This window comes from Tenrec ecaudatus, chromosome 2, assembly GCF_050624435.1.
Source record: "Tenrec ecaudatus isolate mTenEca1 chromosome 2, mTenEca1.hap1, whole genome shotgun sequence".
Lineage (NCBI taxonomy): Eukaryota > Metazoa > Chordata > Mammalia > Afrosoricida > Tenrecidae > Tenrec > Tenrec ecaudatus.
Genome location: NC_134531.1, coordinates 287,174,878 through 287,201,060, shown reverse-complemented (window position 1 = coordinate 287,201,060; position 26,183 = coordinate 287,174,878). Strand labels below are relative to the sequence as shown.

The following is a 26,183-nucleotide window of genomic DNA, read 5'->3' as shown; positions in this document are numbered from 1 at the left end:
AGCGACCCGCTGTGACAGGGTAGCGCTAGGTGCCCCTCGGGGTTTCGGAGACGGAAACTCTTTATAGGAGCAGAGACGTTCATCTTTCTCCCGCTGAGGGGCTGCTGGTTTCAAACTGCTGGCCTCGTGGTTAGTGGCCCAATGAGTATGGGACAGTGTGCATACGGTGCCTACCCACAGTGTCTGGCACACTATTCATGATTCAGGTCGGGAAAAAAACACCCAAAGGCAGGTTGCATAATCACATGTGTTGTGCTTACCAAAAAAAGCGAGAGAGAAAGAAACATCATGCATCAACTGAGAAACATGGCAGACAGAAATAACATACTGATGTCTCTATCTCCAGGCACAAATCACGTGTGAGCGAGAACAGACTAATTCCATCAGCGCTGTCAATGCTAAAATAATATAGATCCCAAACTACCTCTTTTGGAGCCGTCTTCTCTGTGGCCAATACTGAGTAGGATGCTTCACATCTAAGATTTCATTTCATTCTTAAAGGAGTCCCATGAAGTTGGCACTATTACTATTCTTATATTAAGACCCCAAACAGCAAGGCTTAAAGGTTAATTTACTTAACCCACAGAACATGCATTGTAGGTGGCAGGACCTATTCTCCCTTGGAATTGACCCCTGAGTTCTTGGAAACGAACTTTGTGCCTTGTGCTCTTTTGCACAGACTTCTTTGGTCTTAATCTTTATCCCTCAGAGGCAGTTTTGCATTCTGGATAACATTTTGGTCCAATTTTGGAAGTCAGAGGCGTATATGTTTTTCCTTCCTTTCAATTTAATCAGGATTATTTATTTTTAAAATTGCGTTCAAGAAAATAATTTTAGAAAAGAAAATCAGAGTACTTGGTAAAAAGAAACTACCCTTTAGGAAAGCATATCTTCCAGTCCAAAAAGATTAATATCAACGTTGGTTTGGATTTCCTATTGGCTGAGTATTATATCCACTGTAAAATCATAATCACACGCAAACACTTTTTAGCAAGTCTACAAAGAGGGCTCGCTCTAGGTGCTTCCCTTCAAATATGTACTCTTATCAAGCTGGGGAAGAGGGAGTCACATCCCTGGGAAGCCTGAATATGGAAGAACATTTTTTATGTCTTCAAGATAGTTTTATACAAACATTAAGGAAAACAAAGTCACAAGAGGTCACATTTGTAAAATAAGACCAATAGAAAGTTAAGTCTTTTATTTGGGGCTTGGAGAGGCTTCCGTCATGCAACATGCTATAGAGCAAGGCAGTCAGGAAACACCCAAGGGGGATGCTGGGCCTCAGCTGCCTCTGACAGTACATTTATGCATCTGGATTATAAAAAATGTGCCAGCTCGAGCAAGCTCACAGGACTGAGCAAAGTGCTACAGTTACAGCTGGGGATTTGTCTTTCAGGGCTGGCTCGATTTACTGGGGCTTTTGGGTTGCTTTTTTTTTTTTTTGGTTTGTTCCTCCCTGGGGGGGCCACAGTGGGGTGTATTTTTTTGTGTGGGGCAAGCAGATGAAGGAAGGAGTTTTTTTGTGAGATCTATTTTGGATTTTGGTGAATAGGGCAGCAGAGACCTTGCCAGCCTGCTACTCAGTTAGACTGAAACATGATGAGAGCGGCCTCAATTGGGAGCACAGAAGGTGCTGAAACATTTTTCTGAGGAGGTCTGGAAATATCTACGCTTTTCTTCAAGAAAGGGTTTATTTTTCTCAAAACCCCCATGTAAATGATGGAAGCATGTTGTTCTTGTCTCTTCTCCCACACATGACCCCCCTAAACTACTGCCTTCCAACAGTCCCCAGAATAATAGTTACAAAGGAATCAAGACTTCCTCATCCCAGGAAAGTATGCAGTGGGATATGTTTGGGTGTGAACACACACATACAGTGGGATATGTTTGGGTGTGAACACACACACGCAGTGGGATATGTTTTGGTGTGAACACACACATGCAGTGGGATATGTTTGGGTGTGAACACACACACGCAGTGGGATATGTTTGGGTGTGAAAACACACACACGCAGTGGGATATGTTTGGGTGTGAAAACACACACACGCAGTGGGATATGTTTGGGTATGAACACACACACGCAGTGGGATATGTTTGGGTGTGAACACACACATGTAAGCCTCCTTGACAAGGTCTCTCCTACGCATGTACGCCGTCAGGCATCTGGGCTGTAAATGTTTGAACGAGCCGTATTCCCATATTTGCCTTGTCCAGTCCATTTTCTGGATGATGCCTGGATGTATGTGTCCAGTATAAACATCCAATTGCATGGACATGTCTCTATGTGTTTTTCATTTCATGCTTTCTGGGAAACAGTTCAGTTTCCCACACACACAGTCACATGGTTTGTTTTGCTTTCAAAAAACTGCTCAGTAAATGCATGCAGGTCAGATGGCAGGTAACAGATCATTTTCCCCAAGTGCTGAAACAAATAGAAAACAAAGTCCCGGACAGCATCGCAGAGCTGCGCGTCCCTTGTGAGATCCTCTCGCTAAGTAAGGATTGAATGAAACAATAACAGCACAAACAGAACAAATACCCGCAGGCTTTTCAAACAGCCATAGGCAGCTCCGGGTTAGCAGCATTTCCAGACCTTGATGGTACAGTGATGTCCTCAACCTTTGCTTTCAGACGCTGGATCACTACTAGAGTCGCCTTTGTCACTTCCCCCTAATATCTGTGAGGATGCCATTGAAATTAGATCATGTTTGTTCCTGACAAAGCATAGGTATATTGTGGCATCACTGGTTTTAGCTCTATGAAGGAAAAAAAAAACCCAAAACAAAACAAAAACTCTCCAACAACCTTTCACGCTGAGATTTCTCATGCTAGTTCTCAGCGCAGAAGTGATTTTTATTATATTTTTTAAGTTGCATAAAGCCTAGCGAGGTTCAAGTTTTCCCAGCAAGGAGAAAGTGTTTTTCAGCTGTTAAAATTTTCAGATCTTGTTTTTCCTTCCCAATTTGGAGAAGACTCAAAAACTTGTTTGTTTTAAAGTATCCACCTTTTTATGTACAGAGGTTTGTATAAAGTGGGGTGCTATTACAATGTTTAAAGGGACTTGGTTGTGCGACAAAGAGGTCAAGGGCTGTTGTGCTGAAACGTCACAAAGTGCACATGGCTTTAGGGAAGCCTGAGGAAGCACGGCCCTGCATATGAGGTTCCAGAGGCCACTGGCCTCCGTTCTTGCTGATAAGATTACTTCTGACGCTGCAGGTGGACTGCTTTTCCTCCAGAGCAAACCGTGGCCAGGTATGAACTGAAGACTATTTTTAAAGCCAGCTACTATGCTTCCCAAAGACCTTTCACTTCAGTTGCATGGCACTTCTTTGCCTAAACCTGCTTGCATCCTCATCTTGTTCCCTGGGCCAAAGTCAGTACAATGTAGGACGTTTCAAACACAAGAGAGAAGAGGGTGCGTTACTAGAAGGTCCGCCATTTTTCAGTGGGCTGTAACATGGGTTGACTTTTGTTCCCGTCAGTTATGTCTGGTACATCCTAGCCTTTAAATCTATGAGTAAAAGCCCCTGGGTTGTACAGACCATTAAATGCTCAACTACTAGCAGAAAGGTCAGCAATCTTATCCCACCTCGGAAGCCTGCAAGGTCACAACCCTGAAACCCCTTTGGAACAATTCTACTCTCCACACTGGGTTGCCACGATTCATAATCAAACAGCATCAACATGACCAGTGGAAGGGATCCCGTGTGGACTAGGGATTTCTTTGTTGTGTTACTGAGGTCATGTCAGTGTAGGGTGCATTTTCAGCCAAATCACTTTTTAAAATTAAATGTATCATTACAGTTTGGGTAACTTTACAGAGCTAATTAATGTTCCATCCAGCAATTTAAATACATTTTCTTTTGTGACATTGGTTGCAATCTCCTCAACGTAGCAGATTCTGTTTCTCTCATCTTCCCTGCGTCCCCCATTCCCCCCCCCCCTTCCCAAATCAGTCATCTTTCCTTCCCGCACTCTCCTGCTTTTGACCTTTGCTTTGGGGCAAATGCTGCCCTTTGGGTCTCATGCTGTCCTCTTGATTAACCAGGAGTAGTGCATTCTCCCTAATTTTACTTTATGTGCCCACCTACAGAGTGTCAAACAACCCCTTTGGAGATGCCAAAGAGCAGATTAGGCACCAAAGCACAGGCAGCACAGATGAGGGAAGACAGGACTCTACCCACATAAAGATCACTACAAGAAACTCAAAAGACACAAGGACGATGTCCCAGAGCCGGCAGAGAAAGACAGCCTTTCCCTAGAACGGTGCCCTGAATTCAGACTTCTTGCCTTATAGGAAAAACTAGAGTTCTGTTCATTACAGTACTTTATTATAGCAGTCCTAAGAAACAAAGATGGTTAGGCTGTTGTAGATTTATTGAATCAGGCAAGATATTATCGTCAGCTATTCAAATGTTAAATCCTAGTGGCCCAAATGGTTTAGTGCTTGACTATTATCCCCAAGTTTGATGGTTCAAATCAGCCAGAGGAATGGGAGTCGAAAGGGCTTGGAAATCTGCTCCTTTAGGGAGTACAGCCTAGGAAACCTTATGGGATCGTTCTAGCCATCATCGAAGGCCACTAGGAGTCAGGGCTGATGTGAGAGCACACAACACAACAATCACATTCTTCCTAATTATCTAAGTATGGTGCTGCTTGGAAAGTGGAAGCCCAAGCTCTAGAGAGGTAAGAGATTTCCAGCTTGACAATAAATTATGTATAATCTCTGCCTGCACTCACACACTTTGGCTCCAATGGAAAAAGAAAAGATTGTTGGAGTCCGTCATGTATGCATCATATGAATTTCAGCAGATTTCTGTATTTTAAATCGTTAGGCCTTAGTTTCCTCAATCGAGAAAAAATGGAGATAATCTCACCTCAAAGGTATAAGGCCTAAATGAAAGTGCTTCTCAATATTTTGTTATATCACAGAATACACAGGACATGACCGATGGCAATAGTTTTACAATGCACAGTGTAAATGAGTCATGTTTCTTGCGACCACAGGCAGCCCACACTCTGGCTCCACCAGCCAGCCAGATCCTGCTGTGCCAGGTGTGGAGGAGAGGAATGTCAACTTGACCCAGTCAGGCACCTGGGGAGCTAACTGAGAAAACATAAGTGGAAAGCCCGGATCAGGTTGTTGGGCAGATTACAGGTGCTCAACAGATAGGTGGGCAACCTAAGTCTGGTTAAGGGCCTGGAAAATTCTGTGAATAGAGGAAAAAGAAGCAATATCAAACAAAATGCCACAAGGTCCTAGATAACCTTAAGGGGGTTAAAAAAAAAGTCAGGGTTTCAAAACAAAGCAACGAAAGAAAAAAAATTAGAACTAAAAGCAAACAATTGTGGGATCTATTTTTATGCTAGAAAGAGGAGTCCAAAATACAGGGAATACCCAGCATCCTATTCTCCCTCCCTCCTTCCCTCTGCCCCCCCCCTCACTGCCACAGAGCTCTTGCCAGCTCCTAGTGTCCCATAGGACCGAGTGAGTAGCAACATCCCATCAGCTTTCCAAGGTGGCGGTCTTTAAAGGAGCAGACTGCTACATCTTTCTCCCGTGGAGTTGGCGGGTAGGTTTAAACAGCCATCCTGGCTAGCGGCCTAGCACTGTAATTATGGAGCCACCTGGCTCTTCAATAGAACATGGAAGTCACGTAATTCTTTAAAAAAAAATCATTTTATTGGGGGCGTATACAACTCTTATCACAATTCATCCATACATCCATTGTGTCAAGCACATTTGTACGTTTGTTGCCATCATCATTCTCAAAACATTTTCTTTCTACTTGAGCCCTTGGTATCAGCTCCTCATTTCCCCCCATCTCTCCCTCATGAACCCTTGATAATTTAGAAATTATTATTATTTTCCATGTCTTCCACTGACCTATGTCTTCCTTTACCCCCCTTGTCTGTTGTCCACCCCCCTGGGAGAGGATTATAGGTAGGTCATTGTGAGATCATGTAATTCTTAGTGATCAAGAACTTCCAAAAAAAATGTTAACAGTACCCCATCTTTTGGTGTAGTGTCTGAAAATGCTAATGGCATCCATCCTCCCCTTATTCGTTATTGATTCATTTATTAATTCTCTAGACATTTAGTGGGAACCCATCAGATGCCTTATGTTATGTGTACCTTCAACACAAAGCTAAGCCAATTACTTCACGGATACTTTAGGACTTATGACAGAGTTGGCCAGATGGTTTTGAAAAGGAAAAAAAAGAAATCTTTCAGGTTACAGCAACCTGTTCATAATGTTTCCTTTCGAGCACCCAAGACCCTGATACATCTCTTCTCACCTCTTTTTGTGGTGCTGGTATTTAAATCTTGAGTCTATTTTTGTACTTGCTTTTCATATTTAACCCTCATTAACAATGTCCTGAGTGCAACCAGGAGATTTTAGGAGGTCAGGATATTCAAAATACTGTTTGTCATGGCTTTCATGACACACAGAGTATTTACACCAAATTTTCTCTTGCTCTGGATACTCAGGACACTGGCCGATACCCCTTCCATGGGGATTTTGTGCATGAGCTGGGGAAAGCACGTGCAGTTCTAGGGACAGAAGGGGATAAATGGAGCACACTCGTACCATCGCACGCAGCGGCACGCCTCGTACAGTCGGTCCTAAATATTTATTACTAGACCTTCCTTAGTACAAATGTTAATATGCTCCGCTGCCAACCAAATGGCTGGTGGTTTTAGTTCACCCACAGGCACCTTGGAAGAAAGGCCTGGTGATTACCTTCTAGAAAACCAGCCACTGATAATCCTGGGGAGCACAGCTCAAGTTTGACGCACAAGGGGTCCCTCTGAGTTGAGTTGACACAACAGCAAACACGTTGGTCCTCTTCCTACAGTAGAAAGTATGAAACAAGGGGACCTCCACGGCATGATCCAATTCTTCACATAGCTCCTCCAGAGAGTATGGAGCCCTGGTGGCATACTGAATCACGACCTGGCTTGCTAATTGCAAGGTTGGAGGTTCAAACCTACCAGCTGTTCCCTGGGAGAACGATGAGACCATCTGATACTGTAGAGAGTTACAGCCATGGCAACCCTAGGGAACAGCTCGTCTTGGTCCTACAGGGTAACTTTGAGTCAGAATTGACTCAATGGCAGTGATCCAGAAAGCAGTTAACACTTTAGACTAGAGACTTAGAAAATGCAGACGACTTAGTGATGCTTCAAAGGGTGAGACAGAAACCTCCATCCTCATCATATAGGACATGGTTCCAGAGCCTGGAATTCTTAATAGGAGAAGCTACTTTCAAAGAGTGAAATGCTTTGAGGCCTTTGGGAGGATTTTAAAATGTACTGATGGGCTTATTTGGGGTATTATTAAAATATGTCAACTGTTGCTTCATAAAGACAACTATGGTCCACCTTTTCCAAAGGCCATTCCCATCACTCTTTTGGTTTGGCCAGGGGCAGTTAGTTGTCTGCATAAAGGTAGTTCATCTTCTAGATGATGAACAGGCATGGGCGTGTTAGCACAGGGGAAAATCACTGCTCGCGTGGCCAAAGTGGGGGTACCACAGCCTTTAAACACAGAAGACTGAAGATACAAGAAACGTGGGCAGACAGCTTGGAACGGTCCCTTCTTATGTCTGCTCATTGCTTCTATATGGAAAACTACATTTCTCTGACAGTATATGTGTAAATGTACATCTGCTAGTGTTTTGGCAACTCTGAGTTACCTAAATTAGTTTTGATCAACACTGTCGGATTTTTAAACCCACCAACGTAATAAAAGCAAGTTTTGCAAAAAACACACAAACAAACCTTACGGTACATTGTGTGCTTTGCTGTTCCAAGCCTCGGCTTCAAGACAAAAGGAAAGCGAGACTTTGTCATTCAGTAGCTGTTAATAATCGAGAGAAGATCTGCCAGACAAGCGCTACGAGGGCTCTGTCTGTCTGGACCAGGTAGATGCTGCAACACACAAAGGGCTTTGCAGGGGGAGAAAAAGGAGCGTTCGTGGACAATGATGCAGCTTTCTTAATTAAGATTTTCATTACTGATACATACATTAAGTTCTGCAACTGCAAGAGCCAAAGCACTGTCATGTGCAGGTAGATGTCCCTGATTCCATCTTCAGGCACTAAAGCTAAAACATATTAAATGTGCACCCAGAGCCTGGAGAGCTCCAGAAATATTTCTGTTGGAATGCAGAGGCCCCATTAAAAGCAGATCTGTAATGCCACTAACAGGCGCGAGGGAAGGCCACATCAACAGGCTGTGTGTGTGCCTGTGTGTTTGTGCATGGCAGTGCTTTGAGCTTCTGAACCACAGAACTAGGTAACTAACCGAAGTACAACATCCACAGCTTAGCCTTTGCAGGGGCTCAGTCATTCAGGTTTTCCGTGCCTATTGTTAATAAGGAAACAAAGGACTGGTTTGGGGGAAAATAGTCAAGAAGCATGCTCAGAACCAGCCCAGATCTCTTAGTACTGTTACTGCTAAGACCTCTTATACAAGCCCTTCCAGGTTTGCTCACTCTATCTGCCTTGGGTCTCGGGCTGATCCACAAGCCGGCATGGTCTACCAAAGGGTGTATCATTTCCATGAAAGAATCTGGTTATGGTGTGGGGAAACCTTTATTCTTAGATTAAGTTATTTTTACAATAAGAATTCTATTAACATGAGAGAAAACAAAAAAATCCTTACACCCAGAAATTTAAGGGGTGCATAGATGTAAAACTCTAATCCCATCTTAACTCAAGCTTGATACATTAAGAGCGACTGGTACAGTGAAGGGTGTGGCACATGGCCCCCAAGAAGCTTATCTGTCCTCAAAGTCTGCACCTGTTGCTACACAGGGAAGCCCTGTGTCTTCTTTAAAGACACCTCCATCTCTCGGTCACTTAAGGAGCACAGATGAACTCAATGAAAACGCCCCGTTCTCACAATGATCAACAATATTCATCCATTTCCTAACAATCTAATCCGGCATTTTAAAAAAGGAATAAGATAGTATAAAATACCACGCTGGTTTAAAAAGAACTCTTTAAGTACTTGAGTTGTAGTTCTTTATGATTGGGCAAAGGGAACAATTCCAAATAACAGTGGCCCCTTAAGCTTGCTTTTGGATTCCTGTGCCAAGATCCAGATTTCTGGAGTAGTTTTCTGGATGTTAGACTACATTTCCGACATCTCCATTTGCCCGGTATGGCAGAGGGCTGGGATGAGTGATCAATACATAGCCTAACGCTGGCTTTTCTACCCAAATAAGTGAATGATGTTAGTGACCGAGGAAGCAGTTCGTCATCACACACCTGGATAGATAGTGTAAAGGCACACACTGAACTCAATGAAAGATCATTCTATCACAATGGCACAGAACATACGTTAATGTACAATGAGCTTCAGGCACTTCCCAGTTAACACACTGTAGAGCTAAACTGCGTTATCTTGTTTTTCCTGTTCTTTTACTCTTCAGAGGGGCAGGTTGACCATATGTGTGAAGACCCACAATAGCGGAAATGGTTCAAGCAGTGGAGATGATGGGTAAAAGTTAATCATCAGAAAAATGATTCCACTTAGAAACTTTCTATCGCTGCTTTTCTGCATCTTAAACCAATTGTTAAGGGAAAAGTGAAAGAATTCATTAAAAGGGGGTTTGTGTCTACTTTTTACTCAAATTCTGTCTGGAGACACCTGATTCTGTTACCCAAGATATAGGGTTAATTCTACATTAGAGGTGAAAATTATTCTCCATGTATTAAAATAGTCTCAAAATGTACAGAGAGGAAGTAAGGGTGAATCCATCTTAGCTTACCAAAGCCTGAGAGGGAGGGGTGGGGGGGGGATGTTCTACATCAATAACCAGGAATGGGTCTCTAGGTAGAGGTGGATATGCCTTCTTCATAGTCAATAAATTCAAATTAGAAGGAATGAAGAATAACAGATATAGGAAGACAGTGAATACAAGAAACTGATAAAACATAAGACAAAACAAAACTATTGACATTGTCACTGCTAAGACCTCTTTCATATACAAGAGGTTATGCAAGTGCCCCAGTAAGTGATCCTATGAACAGTCAGTACATTTTTATATAAAAAGGAATCCTGGTGGCACAATGGTTAAGCGTTCAGTTGCTAACCAGAAGGTTGGTGGTTCAAACCCACCACTGGGTCAGTGGGTGAAAGATGTGATAAATTGAATTCTGTAAAGATGTGTTGTCTAGAAAACCTAATGGGGCAGTTAGACTCTGTCCTGTAAGGTCACTATGAGTTGAAATCGACTTGGTGGCACACAATAGCAACAACACATGTGTGGATACAGTACACACACACACACACACACACACACACTATCCAGTCCTTCCTAGCCTTGACCATGGTTGGGGAAGAAGAAAAGACTGAGGAAGAACATGATAAATATTCATAATATTAATAACATTCAATACTAATCATCATTACTGTGTCCCTGTGTAGCCTCCAAGTATAAGCTATGTTGCAAAGGCAGTGTACAATATGTAGTTTTCTGAGAGCGTCATTAAGAGAGTGAGTTTTTTGGCAATCTGAGCACTAGGTCCACTGAGTGGCCCTCATGGTCTCTAAGGACACCCCTGGCAGCGCTAAAGCCTGGCTCATCACCACATCCTAACACCTCATGGGGCAGGTGACTGCTCAGAGAGAGCGCAGCAACCGCTGTACTAAGCCTGCCCCCTAGCTTTCTTTAACACTTGCAGTTGCCCTCCCACGTGTCTTTACCATGTTCTACTTTCCTCTGCTTGTTCGGACAGTGTACAAGGATTTAAGGCTCACATAACTCACTCCGCCAAAGAGAGAGAGAGAGAGAGAGAGAGAAAGTGGGAGTGGGAGGGAGTCCTCCCGGAGCACAAATGCACTTCCTGTGCTGAAGGAGTGCTACAGTGGCCACTCAGACAGGAGGGCTTTGCACAACCACTCCTGCTCCTCCTCGGAAAGGGGTACAGCACTCCGCCTGAAAACCCAGACAAGCTGCCCCAGATGCCACCCACGGCCACACAAGACACCCTGCCCAGGAGGCTGGGGCTGATGCTGCCAGGTAGCTTTCACTTTCCCTGGCATTGCTGAGAGAGAGAGAGAGAGAGAGAGAGAGAGAGAGAGAGAGAGAGAGAGAGGAGGGCATTGATGACATAGCTTTTCGCACTTTATTTATGAGAACATCTAGAAATCTCTATCTACATCTGGTAGAAGCATAGTGTCAATTCTACCCTGGAGACAGGGATGAGGCAATGCTGCCACCGTGGATTGTTCCCATCCCAATAATTTACTGATTCTGGTTGGTGTCAGATGGCAGAGCTCAGCTGATTATTTTTATATTTATGGGAGTGAACAATGAGCCAGTTCCTTTCAGGGATGCTGATGACAAACAAACATAAATGTATGCAGTGAGGGGTAGTACTGAAGTTCACTGCCAGTAACTTTGCAGGGAATTTGTTTAGTGATTTGGTCCACGCAATGTGCCCAGAGAGAGCAGCAAGAGCGAGTGTCAGTCTGAGAGCGGGAGAAGAGAGAGCACTTGAGGAGACATGGCAGCACTTTAGGGAGCACTGCATTGCAATAAGGAGACATGGTGGTACTGCGGGGGAAGCGCTGGGCTGGCAGGGTAGCTATGGGAGCAGGCTGCTTTTTTTGGTTTTGACTTTACAATAGTGAACAAAGCAAAGCATATGTTAACATCCTTTGTGCGGGCATACAAATTTTTATTGTACTATGCATCTTTTCATTGTTGATTTACAACTATTTAAAAAGTATGAGGGGGAGGTCACAAATATTTTTCCAGTTTTGATATTTTCTGTCAAAGGGATTTAAAACTTTTTTCACATAATTAATTTAATATGTTTTTCTTGAAAGTTTTCAGACTTTCATGCTTGGAGAACGCATCTCATACTCTTAAACTTGACCGTATTTGGCAAAGTGTACAAAGTTAGGATGCTGAGAAATAGGTAGTCTTTTTCTAGTTGTTAAAGGTGTAAATTGATTAAACTTTACTAGAGAACAGGTTACCAATATATACATTTACTGGGATAGTTCCACTACTTGGAAAATATTGTAAGGAGATAACCAGGAAAGTGCATAAAAATACATATGTGTGTGTGTGTGTGTGTGTGTATGTGTGAAGAGACAGTTATTGTGCATGTTTTAGCTAGAAAAAATCCAAATATCATTCATGTTTCTTTCCACTACATTATGGTATATTGATTACTAAAATATAGCATATATATCAAAATGATAATTTAGATATGTGTTAACTTGGAAAAATGCCTTTTAGATGTTTTCATTAAAGGATAGATTACAAACCACCAGGTGCCTTACTCTCCCATTTTGAAAAGAGAGAGAGACCAAGAAACAGGAGGGAAAAAGCCAAATAGAAATGTGTGCATATATACTTCCCAAAAAAGTATATAGAGATTATCTCTGGGGATAGAAATTTTGAATGAATTTCATTTTCGTCTGTAAACATCATCATGGTATCTAATGAAGACAAAACAAAACGCACAACTCAATACCTACTTTTGAGACTAAGAAGAGACCTGGTGGTGTAGTGGCTACTTACTGAGCTGTGAGCCCCATGGTCGGCAGTTTGAAACCACCAGCAGACTGGGCTTTCTACTCTGGTAAACAGTTACACTCTTGAAAACCCATGTGAGTGTGTGTGTGTGTGTGTGTGTGTGTTTGGGGGGGGGGGGGTCCACTATGAGTTAGTATTGACCTGATGGTAGTATGTTTGATTTGTTTGCTCACTAAAAATTAGAATCCTTACTTTAGAACTTAAATAAAACCCTGCATCAACCCCTTAAAAGTTCCACTCTGCTCTTCCTAGTTATTAACAATTAGTAACTCTCTAATAGGGTGACATCACTGCCTGTTCCATTCCTTGACGGGTGACATCACTGCCTGCCTGGGGCTTTTCCCTTCAAATCTGATGATTTCCTGGGATGCATTGTTGTTCTTCTCTTAAAGGACTTTAAAGTCTAGAAGCCCAAATACTGGAAAGACTCTAAACATCTACATCAAGGTCACAGTTAAGTACATTTTGGAGTTTTTATATGATGGACTATTATTCAGACATTACTGTGATGTTTTAAAAGTTCTTAAATTGCATCAGGAAGTCCTTATTGTTTAGTATTGAGTTAAAAAAAACAGGCCACCACGCTATCCATATAATGAATATTCAATTATGTTTAAAATCCTGAGAAGAGACCAGAGTGTGTAAAAATTGTTAATAGTTGCTTCTATGTAGTGGGATTATGAATGTTTCCCTTTACTCTATGCTTTCTTAATATTTTATGATAAGTGTGAATTATAGAATCATGGCAGAACTAAAAATAAATTAAAAAAATACAGCTGCTCAACAGCTGCCAAAGTTTACCCCAGATGTATCTGTAATTTAGTTTTAAGTCAAGTGACCCTAATTTCATTTCCTCAAGTGAATCTAGTCAAAGGGAATGTGTTCAATCAAGGAAAGCTACCAACATCACCACATCTTTCCACGCCACTATTTCCAATGCCTAGAACAAAGCGGAGAACAGGACCCTCTTCTACGGAGACTAGGACATCTCCTGCCTGCAGATGCTCTTCCTAGGCGTGGCCAGCTACTGGATTTTAACTGGTCCACAGTCCTCTGATGTGTCTGCCTGGAGGCTGTTTCTGATGGCTGGTGGGGGGCTATCACTGGAAATGGAGACCAGTCCATTCATTTCATGTGGGAGTTTCCTTCAAATAACAAGGAGGAGGTGTATATAAACTTCATCAAGTTTTCTTTCCATTTCTTCCCCCCCCCCCAGCCTTTCCTTTCTCTCTTTCTTATATTTTCCCATTACTTCTCTCTTTCAAATAGTTTGACCCTCAAATCTTAATACGTAGGAAACATTCACACTATACCAACCAACACCACTTATGGAGATAATCGAATTGTTCGTAAGTGACCATATTTTACCCAAATGAGGATGAGAGAAATCAGAGTTGTTATTTATACATGTATGATAACATATTAAAGGGTTGGTAATAAAGTGAGTGGGGTATGGACTGAGCTGCAAACCACAAGGTCTGCGGTTCCAACCCACTGGCTGTGGTGGGGGAGGAAGATGAGGCTGTCTGCTCCCATAAAGATGTATAGCCTCAGAAATCGACAGGGGCATTCTACTCTATCAGATAAGGTCACTAAGTGTTAGAATTGGCTTGGCAGTAGTTTGGAATTTTGGTAAGGCAGAAAAGAGAGATCTTTTGAGATACCAATAAAATGAAATAGATAAAAGATTGAGGAGGGGGAACAGGCAAATAGAAGAGGGAAAAAATGATGGGATTTTCTTAGTGTCTTTGGGCAAAGGTTTCCTCATCACCTAGGTTTTACTTATCCTTTTTAAGCCAGATGGAAGCCTTCAAACTTCCTTAGACCGTGAGCTCTGTGAAGTCAGGAAAGCTGCCTTATTTGCTACTGTCTCATATGGTATCAAGAACAGTGCTTGATACAATGTAGGAATTCCACTCAAAACTCATTGTTTCCAACAACCCGATTCTCTAGGACAAAGTAGAACTGCCTTGTTGGGTTTCAAGGCTTCAAATCTTTATGGGAGTTGAAAGCTTAATTTTTCTCTTCCCTTGGATCTGCTGGGGGTTTTGAACTGCCGACCTTGCAGTTAGCAGCCCAACAAGTACTCTGCTGAGCCACCGGGACTCCTTGACGTGCTCAACAGTTGCTGGATAAGTGGGACTGAGCCCATTTCACTGCCCTTCGATAACTGCTGTGTGCTAGAGCCCAAATGCCTTTGCACGCATGCTGAGTGAAATTCCATCCGAATGTGAATTCAAATGCTCGTTTTCCCCACGGAGCTTAATCTTGCATGACTGCGGGAGACAACCACACAAAGGTCATGAGTGTCATCATGTCTCCATCAAATTCATCGATGCTTTCCACACTGCCAGGGAGAATCCTACTGTGCTGCTCTGCCCAACGGGCTGTCCTCTTTGCCCCAGGATGGATTTCAAATCTTCACGTTCTTCACTTCTCCTCTCCACTGACTTTCGGTGGAAATTTGGCACTCAAGAAGTTATTATTTGGTAAATCTCCCAAACTCTCAGTATCGAACACATTGGTCGGCATCTTACCTTTTTTGCTTATAATACTCGATGCGTGTCCTGCTGTCTCACAACCTAACTGGATTTCTTTCTCTGTTGTTTTCTTTACGCAAGACTGCAAACACTGGAAGCTTGTCCAAGTCCTGTCACCACCCTTCCCCTCTCAAGCAATCGGCTAGCTCTGTTTTCTCTTCTTTATCGAAGAGCTTCTAAGAGTTGTCCAGGCTTGCTGCTTCTGTTTCCACCCAACTCACTCATTCCACCGCCACCTCAACAGAACAGCTTGTGCTGAGGCCAGCAAAACATTCCAGTAGGGATACCATGAGGGGAGGGGAAAGGTTGGGGGAGAAAGGGGAAGGAATCACAATGATTGATGTATAACACTCTCCTTTCCGCTGCCCTGGGTGATGAACAACAGAAACATGGGTGAAGGGAGACAGAGGACAGTGTAAGATATGAAAATAATTATAATTTATAAAAGGTCCCTGAGGGTGGGAGGGTGGGTGAGGGAGGAATAAAAACGAGGAGCTGAAACCAAGGGTTCAAGGAGAAAGAAAGTGTTTTGAAAAGGATGACGGCAACATATGTACCAATGCATTTGACACAATGGATGTATGGATTGTGATAAGAGTTGTATGAGCCACTAATAAAATGATTTTTTTAAAGTTTATTTTCTGAAATAAACATATATATTTTCAGACCGTATCTGACCTCTCAGCAGTACTTCATACTAGTGATCTCTGTGTTCTTTGAAATTCTCTTCCTCTGGCTTCTGTACTATTTGATTTTTGTTACTATCTCTTTAGTTGTTCCTTCTTTTCTTCTTTTACATTTTATTAGGGGCTCATACAACTCTTATCACAATCCATACACATACATGCATCAACTGTATAAAGCACATCTGCACATTCCCTGCCCCAATCATTCTCAAGGCGTTTGCTCTCCACTTAAGCCCTTTGCATCAGGTCCTCTTTTTTAGCCCTTCCCTCCCCGCTCCCCCCTCCCTCATGAGCCCTTGATAATTTATAGATTGTTATTTTGTCATATCTTGCCCTATCTGGGGTCTCCCTTCCCCCCTTCTCTGCTGTCCCTCTCCCAGGGAAGAGGTCACATGTGGATCCTTGCAATCAGTTCCCCCTTTCCAACCCACTCACCCTCCACTCTCCCAGCATCGCCCCTCACACCCCTGGTCCTGAAGGTATCATCCGTCCTGGATTCCCTGTGCCTCCAGCTCCCATATGCACCCATGTACAACCTCTGTCCTATCCAGCCCTGCAAGGTAGAATTCGGATCATGGTAGTTGGCGGGAGGAAGCATCCAGGATCTGGGGGAAAGCTGTGTTCTTCATCGGTACTACCTCGCTCACTGATTGACCCATCTCCTCTCCTAAACCCCTCTATGAGGGGATCTCCAGTGGCCGACAAATGGGCCTTGGGTCTCCACTCTGCACTTCCCCCTTCATTCACTATGGTATATATATATATATATACACACACACACATATATATATATATTTTGCATGATGCCTTATACCTGGTCCCTTTGGCACCTCGTGATTGCATCGGCTGGTGTGCTTCTTCCATGTGGGCTTTATTGCTTCTGAGCTAGATGGCTGCTTGTTCACCTTCAAGCCTTTAAGACCCCAGACACTATCTCTTTCTACAGCCGGGCACCATCAGCTTTCTTTGCCACACTTGCTTATGCACCCGTTTGTCTTCGGCGATCGTATTATGGAGGTGTACAGCCAATGATATGGTTTTTTGTTCTTTGTTGCCTGATAACTGATCCCTTTGGGACCACGTGATCACACAGGCTGGTGTGTTCTTCCATGTGGGCTTTGTTGCTTCTGAGCAAGATGGCCGCTTGTTTATCTTCAAGCCTTTGAGACCACTGACGCTATCTCTTTTGATAGCCAGGCACCATCTAGCTGTTCCTTCTGTGGATACTTCACAGCCTCATTTTTTAACTACCAGCTACTTAACTATCAAGAGATCTTCAAGGCTGCGCCTGGGTGATATGCACCAAGCCCCAGCTCCATGTACCACTGCACCTTGGTTACACTGAACTGGTACCGTCAGTCTTCACTTTGCTCTGACTTCCAATTGCACATACTTAGCTGTCTATTCAGTACGTCCACCAATATTTATCAAAAGCACCTTAAAGGCAAGATCTCAGAAGGAAAGCATACAATCTTTCTTCCACCCCAGTCCTCCTTTTGTGTCTCACCAAGCTGTGAATAGCAGCCCGCCCCGTCTCCAATCTGGCTCTGCAAGACGAGAACAAGAGTCCTGGCTGTTTGCCTCTCTCATCCTCACAGCTGATCCCAAAGCAAGCATCAAGTCCTCTATTTCTGAATTATTTCCAGTGCCATGCATTTTCCCCCCACCCCCTCTATTCCCAGTGAAATCACCCTAGTCTATCTTTTGTCTAAAGGGGCCTGTGGGGTGTAGTGGTTATGAACTGGGGTACTAACCACAAGGTCAGCTGTTCTAAACCACCAGCCACTCCATGGGAGAAAGACGGAGTTTTCTACTCCCATAAAGAGCGACAGTCTCAGAAACTCCTTGGGGCACTTGTACTCTGTGGTACAGGGCGGCTAGGAGTCAGCACTGACTCATGGCAGTGACTGTGGTTTTTGTTTGGGATTTCTTGTCTGCTCTATGACAATAGCCACTTTGCCTCATTGCCCACATCCACTTTTCCTCTTCCCAAGCCGTAACTCCATTTGATATTTTAATGCTCACTTTGAATTTTGAGATTAACATGCAGCTGTAAGAAAGATTTCAGAGAAATCTAGTATAAACAGCCAGTTTCAGCTAATTATAACATCTTGCATGACTAGAGTATAAGATCACAATGGAGAAGCTGACATTGATATTATCCATGCACTGTATTCAATTTTAACCAGAAGCACTGCGGTGTTTGTATGTACTTAGCTCCGTGCAATCTTACCACATGTGTATATTTGGATGACCACCATCAATGTTAAGATACGGAACAGTTTTGCCATAAGGATCCCTTATGTTACGCTTTTTATAGCCTTCTCCTCCTCTCTAGCCTCTGCCTACCACTAATCTGTTTTGACCTTTTTTTTTTTTTTTTTTCGTTTTAAGGATGCTACATAAGTAGGTGCATAGAGGATGTGATCTTGCAATTCTTTTTCAACGGGCATGACTTCCCTGGGAAAAAAACGGCGCTGTTGGGTGTATCTATAGTGTCTGTGTTTATGCAGAGCGTGGTAGAGATACATCACAGTTTGTGTCACCATTCACCACTGAAGGCCATTTGGATTTCCCCCAGATTTTGGCTATGATGTATGGTTACTCTGAACATTGCATCTCACAGATTTTTTGTGTAAATATATTTCCGGTTCTCTGGGATAAATGCCCAAGAGTAGTAGTCTTGAGCTAACTGAAATGTGGTCACTGCTTGTCAGGCAGAGAATCGCAGGTCCTACATCTATCTCTACTACTTACTATGTGATCTGAGTAAAATTACTCAAAGGTGCTCAAATCTTAGTTTCCTTATTTGAAAAATTCTATTATACCAGCACCAACTTAATAGGATACTTTGCACGTTAAACCAGATAACCATTAGCATTATTTGATCCAGGACTGAAATGCAGCAAACATTCAATAAATACTTTTTTTCTTATTGCTATTATTAGTCTGACAAGAGATTGGAGGGTTTATATTATTTCTTCCCAGCTAGTTTTAGTCCACTATTTGCATTTATTGCCTGATCCACGGGTTTTGATTTTCAGACACCTAAAAGATGCTCAGTGTAGGCCTTGGATAAGCCTGTGACTACTGATTCCAATTTCAAGTCAGTCCTTTTAGTGGACCAGCATCTTATTTGGCTTATCATCTCTGGTTCTATTTTCATTTCTCTCAATACTTCGTCTTCCTGTTTTTCAGCTTGAGGATCATCATCATGATAAGAATGCCTCTTCCCCTTTCCTAATTTCCAGAAGTCAGTCTCTGAGACATGTCCTGCTTCTTGCCACCATCCGTATGCTTCCCCATGGAAACAGGCCAACCATCTTACTAGCATAAAACCATCCCCTCAAGCCATGGTTCCCAACGATCCAGGTGTAAGATCAGGAATGCAGTCTCAGTCTCCTTTTCCTGCTAGCTTAGTGGGAATTCTACAAACGCCCCTCTGCCATTGAATTCGTTTGGACTCACAGTACCCCTAAGGCTGTACATCTTTTTGGAAGCAGAAAGCCTCATGTTTCTCCGTTGGAGCAACTGGCTGGTTTGAACTACTGACCTTGAAGTTAGCAGATTAATGCATAACCAACTACGTGACTTAGTGAAGTTATGTTCCCAAAGCAAATCCAAAATTTCCCTTGGGATAACTCAGCCAAGATCTAGAGTGAAGGGGAACGATCAAGCCTGTCCATCTTCCTTCCCACACTAAGCTATGTACTTCAACACAATTAAACAAATGCTTGGTGCTTTATCTATCAGGTCTTTGTTTTATTCTTCAAAGGTCTGAGAATATGGATAGTGAGTAGGGTACTACTTAATGGACCAGCTTTTGTTTGGAATACCATTCTTTTATCCAACACCTTTTTACATTCCTCCCATTTTTCAAGACCCAGATGAATCACACTTACATTAAGCATTCCATCTCTCAAGGTCTTCTCCCCTGAATGAACTCTTCCAAAACTTGTTCAACTGGAACATTCCTTCTGACACCTAGTCATCTATTGTTTTGTATGCACACAAGACACTCAATAATACCTTCCTTTTCTAACTCTATTTTAAGAACAAGCAAGAGAATGTGGTTTATCCTTTGATTTCCCATGATACTCTGTATAAAGTAAGTACTTAGTAAAATCTTATGGGATGAATGTACTTGGCCAGTCTGCTAACCAGGCTTTGTTTGACATGAAGGCTCAAGTTAAAATTGATGTTGCTCAGTGACTGGATGATTCCCGGAGGATGAATAGTGGTTGACAATGAAAGAAGAGGTTAAAATGGGTATATCCCTGTGGTGTGTATCTCTATGAGTCTGTGAGCTTGTGCGCACGTGCGCACGCGCGCGCACACACACACACAAATATAGTGGAACTTGAACTAACTTGGGTAGTGATTTTATTTTAGTTAATGTGCTCTGTCATCTTCCCTTACCTAAAGTATATGCGACTCTTGGTCTGATAAGCAGAAAGACTAAGAGAAAATAAAGCAGAGGGATGTTTAGGGTATGTTAGGTAATGTTCCCGGTTGTGGCAATGTTGGTGCATGAAAATTATTGATTCTTTGAATTAGTCAAAAGTTTAAAAAAAATCATAGGGACAACTACCATGGGGTGGGGTGAAGGGAGGCGGATATTGAGGCTGAAGGGGCCTGAAGATGGTATCTGAGAAATAAAAGAAAGTGAATATTTTAAAGATCACGGAATTTAATTTATTCAACCTAAATGCATAAAAGTACAGGTGGGGACATTATTTATGCAGGTATATGCAAATCACTTTATAAAATAGGCAAAGCCCTTCTGCTTTTTATAAGTTGCCAAGGTGGTTCCTGATATTTTAAAAGCTATGTACCTTTTCGGTAATCTCCTAAGAGTTGGAATCTCTCAGTTGGATTCACTGTCATTGTCAAAGCAAGTTGATTTTTTTTCTCTCCTCTGGGACATGTATAAGATGCTCATAACCATCATAAAAGAGTGGTTTCCACAGAGATGTGACTGGAAAAATCCCCTGGAAATTGCAAGTCACAATGTTCAAAGCAGAGAACACAGGCTTTGAAAACATGAACCCATCTGACCTCTTGAATTTAGTACAGTGAATTCCTGAGCTCTGAAACATGGGGCCCGGCTGTGCATGCCATATTGGTGCTATAAGACTGGCAGTAGGCTGGCCGTGCCATGGTCTATTTCAAACTCCTTCACAGTGCCCAGTGTTGCATGTTCCCAGATGACATTTGGTTGGCAGAAGCTGGGCCTCCAAAGCTGGCAGTCTGGAATGCAGCCCACTGTGTTTTGACAAACACATAATTGACCATCTGATCACCAGCCTACGTTCTGCACTCAGGTCAGTGGAGGGACCCAGGCATTCAATAGGTCCCTGCTCCTCATCTTGTTCATCTTCTCAAATCTTACTCCAGAAAGCAAGATGGAGAAGACTGAAAAAACACCCCCGCACATCCTCCCATTTGCAAAAGCAACCATGGTACACAAGACATAAGCTGTTGAGAATTTCCTTTAAATTGTCCTGGAAGCCCAAAGTGAACGAGAAAACTCAGTGAAAAGGAATGAACACACCGAGTCGTTTCAACACCCGGCTGTGCATAAGCTGCAATTCAATTCAATGGTGTAGAACTTCTGCCTAGAAAAAGGCAGCGATGGGCATGCCATAGGAAATTGGGGCATTGATTGACTTTGGGGGGCATTATTAAGAAATCATTTTACGTCAGGGGAAAGAGTTGGTAAACGGGACCTTGGGAAAATCTCCTCATTCCCCTGCCCACTGGTTGGTGGACAGGGCACACCCATTAGAGACCTGTAGAGGTGCCCTAGATTCTTCAGCAGGACTGTGATCTGGGAGCTGAATGAGGTCATATTCAGACTCAGGTCTCTGGTAAAGCTCTCATACAGACATAATTTAGTCTAAAATGTGGCCCAACACAACACATTAGCCTTTCTCCTAGAAGGCAAGGATTGTGCCCTGGGCCAAGCAAGATATGCTGGACCTATGCAAATGCCAGTGTCTAGTTCAATACCGTCTCTCCTCGCATTCCTATCCTCGCTGTTCACGTTTAACCGGGTCTCCTCCCTATTTGCATGCTGCCACCAGAGAGTTCTCTTCAAAACACAAGTTTGGTTAAAGTTCTTCAAAGCCCACTCAAGCCTTCAGAACCAAGTCCAAATTCCTCTGCGTAGCACATGCAGCCCACCATGATCGGACTCCTGCCTACTTCCCAGGCTCATCTCTGTGTCCCCCTCCCGAGGCCTGGGCTCCAGGCATGCTGAACGACTCTCCTCTGTATCTGGCTGTTGTCAGAGGCCGCGGACCTTTGAAAATGCTCTTGCTGTTTCTGTAATTTTGATCACCGTTTCCATCCCTTCTCCTGCATTCACCCAGTAAACCGCCATTCACTCGTTTCGGTTTGAAGACTCAGCTTAGGAATCTCCACATCAAGCAAATGGGCACTCCCTCTGGCACCCCTCACAGCCTCTTATGCATGTCTCCACGCCAGTCCTTGACTCCATGGCATGGTCTCTATTTACTTATTTATCTCCTGAACTGGACACTGGGCACCTTAATAGCAGGAAACAATTTTTATTTAGCTTTGTAGTCTTAGTACCAAGCACAGTGACTAGCAGGCCATAAATGTATGTTGACTGAATAAAGATCTAAAAGTGATGATTGATTAAAATGAAGGCCCGTTATAGTCGGCGCTTCTGTGGGTTTAAGCATGTAAGATGGAAGTCTATTAGCAACCGAAGGAAGGCAGAAAGTGCCAACAAGAAAGCACTTTCTGATTGTTATCACTGCAGCTTGGGATGGCCTGGGGTGAAAGTAAAAGAGAAAGATAAATGGTGTGATTGAAGAATGTCTTTTTTAACAAAAAATGCCACTGAGGCATTTCAACACTTAGTTTTAAATACTGAAAGGTCCTGTCCTGAACACAAATCTCAGCCTGAATTGAAAAGAGGCCTAAATGATAGGCACTGAGTCTCCTAAATAGGGCAATTCTGTACTAACTGCTTCAAGGCAGCATGGCAGGTTAGAGAGGGCTCCCCTTACATTGTGTGCCAGTGTACTGGGAAAGACTGGCCCTCCTGAAGTCTGGGTCAAACAAAGCGACAGCCGTTGGAGGAGACGCAGTGCCAAGGAAAGAAGGCAGGCAGAAGTCTGCACGTCTCTGGGGAGGCATGACAGAGGGGTAGAGGAGACTGGAGCTAGAAGGACTGGGGCAAATGCGCTGCTCTGTTCCAAAGGAACTTTCCTTCTGTGGGCCCCTGGGACACCATCCCTGGAGTCAGCGGCTGTGTTCTGGGGCATTTGAGGACACCACGGCTGCCAAAGGCCCTGTCATCCTGATGACATAAGGCCAGCCTCGGGGTTTGGAACAACCCGAGCAAGCACGAACCCTGGCCCATGGATGGGTACAGGACCAGGCTATTAACGCATTACATGTTACCCTTATCTCTGGTTAGAAATATACAATCTCTGTAGAAGCTGCTGGACTGATAGATGATGTCGCATTGAATTGGTTTCACATTTTCCTATGAGCCCGAGACAGCTTTTCAATGACATTTTCATCCCTCTCTCAAAGGTCTCCCCCTTGATTTCTAATCTGTGACACAGGTCTCCGGTCCCCTGTGCAGCCTGTGTCTGAGGCTCGCCCCACAGCGCTGACGTCATAATAGCTGAGAGTGCGGGCAGGAAGTGCACGGTGCTGACTCATCCCCGGGGATGTGAGGATTAATGCCTTGTCTAACACAGAGCTATTATGTGAACTGTTTTTACACAAAAGAAGTGTAACAGAAATGATTTGCCAGTCAGAGGACTAGAAATATGCAGTGCTAGGTAACCGAGAGGAAGGAGGTGGAGAGCTGAAGTGGCAACCAAAAGCATGCACACTGATCTCCTCCCTGCCGCACTGAGAGACCCACCCCGTCAACACCTAGAACAACCACACTTGCCAGGGGCTGGCGGGGCCCATCCCTGTTGTATAATGAATTACACTCAGCACTCATCTTTGGGGACTTTCATCAGTTTCCTTTTGTCATCAAATAAATGTCACATTAGACGTCAGCCTTAGCATCCTTTGGAGGATTCTGCTCCCCTACGCATATTTACCAGTAGCTTTGAGGAATATTAACAGAAATCATACTACAGCCAAAAAAAAAAAAGGCCAGGTGAGCCCCCTTTCTGACTATAGCTTAGAACAGTGGTCCTCAGCCTTCCTCATGCCACGACTCTTTAATACAGTTCCTCATGTGGTGGTGACCCCCCCCAGTGGTTCTCAACCTGTGGGTCACGACCCAAACCATAAAGTTATTTTCGTTGCTACTTCATCACTGTCATTTTGCCACTGTGATGAATTGGGCGACGTCTGTGAAAGGGTCGTTCAACTCCCGAAGGGGTCGTGACCCACACGTTGAGAACCGCTGGCTTAGAAGGACTAACTTGGAGCGAGGAGGATAAGTAAAGGAAGATATTCTCTTGTTGAGAATAAGGGGCAGAAACAGAAGCGCTCGAAGGATCCCCATGATTACTGGTCACACTGGGTGAGTCTCACTCCCCGAACTATCTCGTGGGGGCTGTCTCATGCAACAGCTTCAGATATTTGGGATCTTTGCTGCAAAACTCCTTTTAAGCAACTCAAATTATAATTTTTCATAAGCCATTTGCTATAAAACCAGTTAGAGATTTAAATCATAAATGTCCTCTTTTTTCATCTGAAAAAAGTCCCCCCCCCAAAAAAAATATTTGCCACCTTTTCTATAAAGAAATCGTATGGTCTGACACGTGACAATCCTGGATTTCTTTTTTTTCCTGTGGGCTTATAATTTTGCTCACAATTTGAGTCCATTTCCTTTTCAGTGTAATACTTCTTAGTAAAAGGATATTAGATATTTTGTCAATAAATAAAAGCTCTGATCTCAAAGCTAAAATTAAAAATGATTGAACCTAGGAATGAATGTATAAGTGTAGACTAAATAATCACCCATTGATTGACAGTGAGCAAAAGAGCCCAACGTGGCTGGTTTCCGGCTGAAGAACACCAGTCTCAGCTTAGCAGAGCAGTAACTTTTGCAGACAGCAGCTGCAGCTGGGTAAAAGCAGTCTTTATACAAGTTCAAAGTGGCTTGGGCCACTGGCCTTTTCGGTCACTCTCATGGATGGCAACTGCCACGACCAACAACATCGCCCTCAAACACAAAGAAGCTGGGAACGCACTGAAGACATGCTAGAAACCACAACAAAGTCCACCAGAAAACACGCCAATTTGAAGACCCAAATTTCCCATGTCTGATTCCGCTATAAAAGGTGGGGAGGAGAAAAAAAAGGTTTACTTACATGAAGAGAAGGGGCAGGGAACTGATGGATGGTCAAGGAACTGGAAAGCAAAGAAAAAGCAAGGAATTAAAAGCCAACCAACCCAAAGTATAAATGGAACTGGCTGATCTTCATGGACCAAATAGTATGAAACCAATTTTGCCACCTGTAGCCCCAAAAGGAAGGGGATCCAGGCTCATAAAAACTTTCCCAAGGTGTGACTTCCTACTACAAAGAGAAAGTACTTGTCAGCACAGTCAGCATGAGTATTAGCTAGAGCTGTGTTGTGTAATGCCACAGTCATTCGAGTCAAAATCATCAGAATTCACTAAGAATGAGTACAAGTTTGGCTCCTAAGTCACACTAGCCCAGTTGCAGGGTTCGACAGCCACATGTGGCCAGTCGTTAGTTCATTAGTCTGCAGACATAGGGCATCTCTATCACAGCAGGAGGCTCTAGTTCTATCACGACAGTGACTTCGATGGGGGCGGCACCGACCAGAATAGGTACAAACTGTACTCGGTGGTGTGTGTAGCCTAACCGAGATTATTAAAACCCCGACAAACTTCTGCTCTTCTTACGGGTAAATTTAGTCTAGACATGCTCAGCACCACCATGTGCTGCTAAACTTCATTGCTGCTGTGAATTTGTTTCTTTGACTTGCTTTTCTCATCCTACCCTGTTTCCAACCGTCTAGGAATAGTCTTACGATAGTGGGGGAAATCTGATAAACAATTTTCAAGGAAAATATTTACCCCTAAAATAAATATTTCTAATGATGGAAATTTCAGGGATCAGGCAAGGAATAGTTATTTGGGGGCACTGAGCTTAACAGATTCTTATTCTGTGTTTAATCAAATAATTCTCCGTTGCAATCTTAAATTCCCAAATCAAGTAAGCTATTATAGTACTTGTCTACCTTCCATTGTATTAATCTCTTCTCTTATGGAAGGATAAAATGGAAATATTATCAGATTCATAAGAAATTCATAACCCAAAGAAGGATGCTGTGAAAACAAAGCACCGCTTCCCATTAAACCCTCCCAAGGACTTAATCTAGGAACTCCTTGTCTTGCTGATGCCATGAT

At 43.2% G+C, this 26,183-nt stretch overlaps 1 protein-coding gene across 16 annotated transcripts in view; it reads right to left on the bottom strand.

The window, feature by feature from the left end:
- The window catches only part of ZBTB20 (zinc finger and BTB domain containing 20), a 968,716-nt gene that overhangs the window by 171,424 nt on the left and 771,109 nt on the right, over nucleotides 1-26,183 (bottom strand). For 12 of the 16 annotated variants that reach the window (XM_075542488.1, XM_075542504.1, XM_075542494.1 and 9 more), the window contains one exon: nucleotides 25,117-25,156. The exons of the other annotated variants lie outside the window; for them this stretch is intronic. The gene's annotated coding sequence lies outside the window, so the exon portion shown is untranslated. The remainder of the gene's footprint in view (nucleotides 1-25,116; nucleotides 25,157-26,183) is intronic. 16 annotated transcript variants of the gene reach the window in all.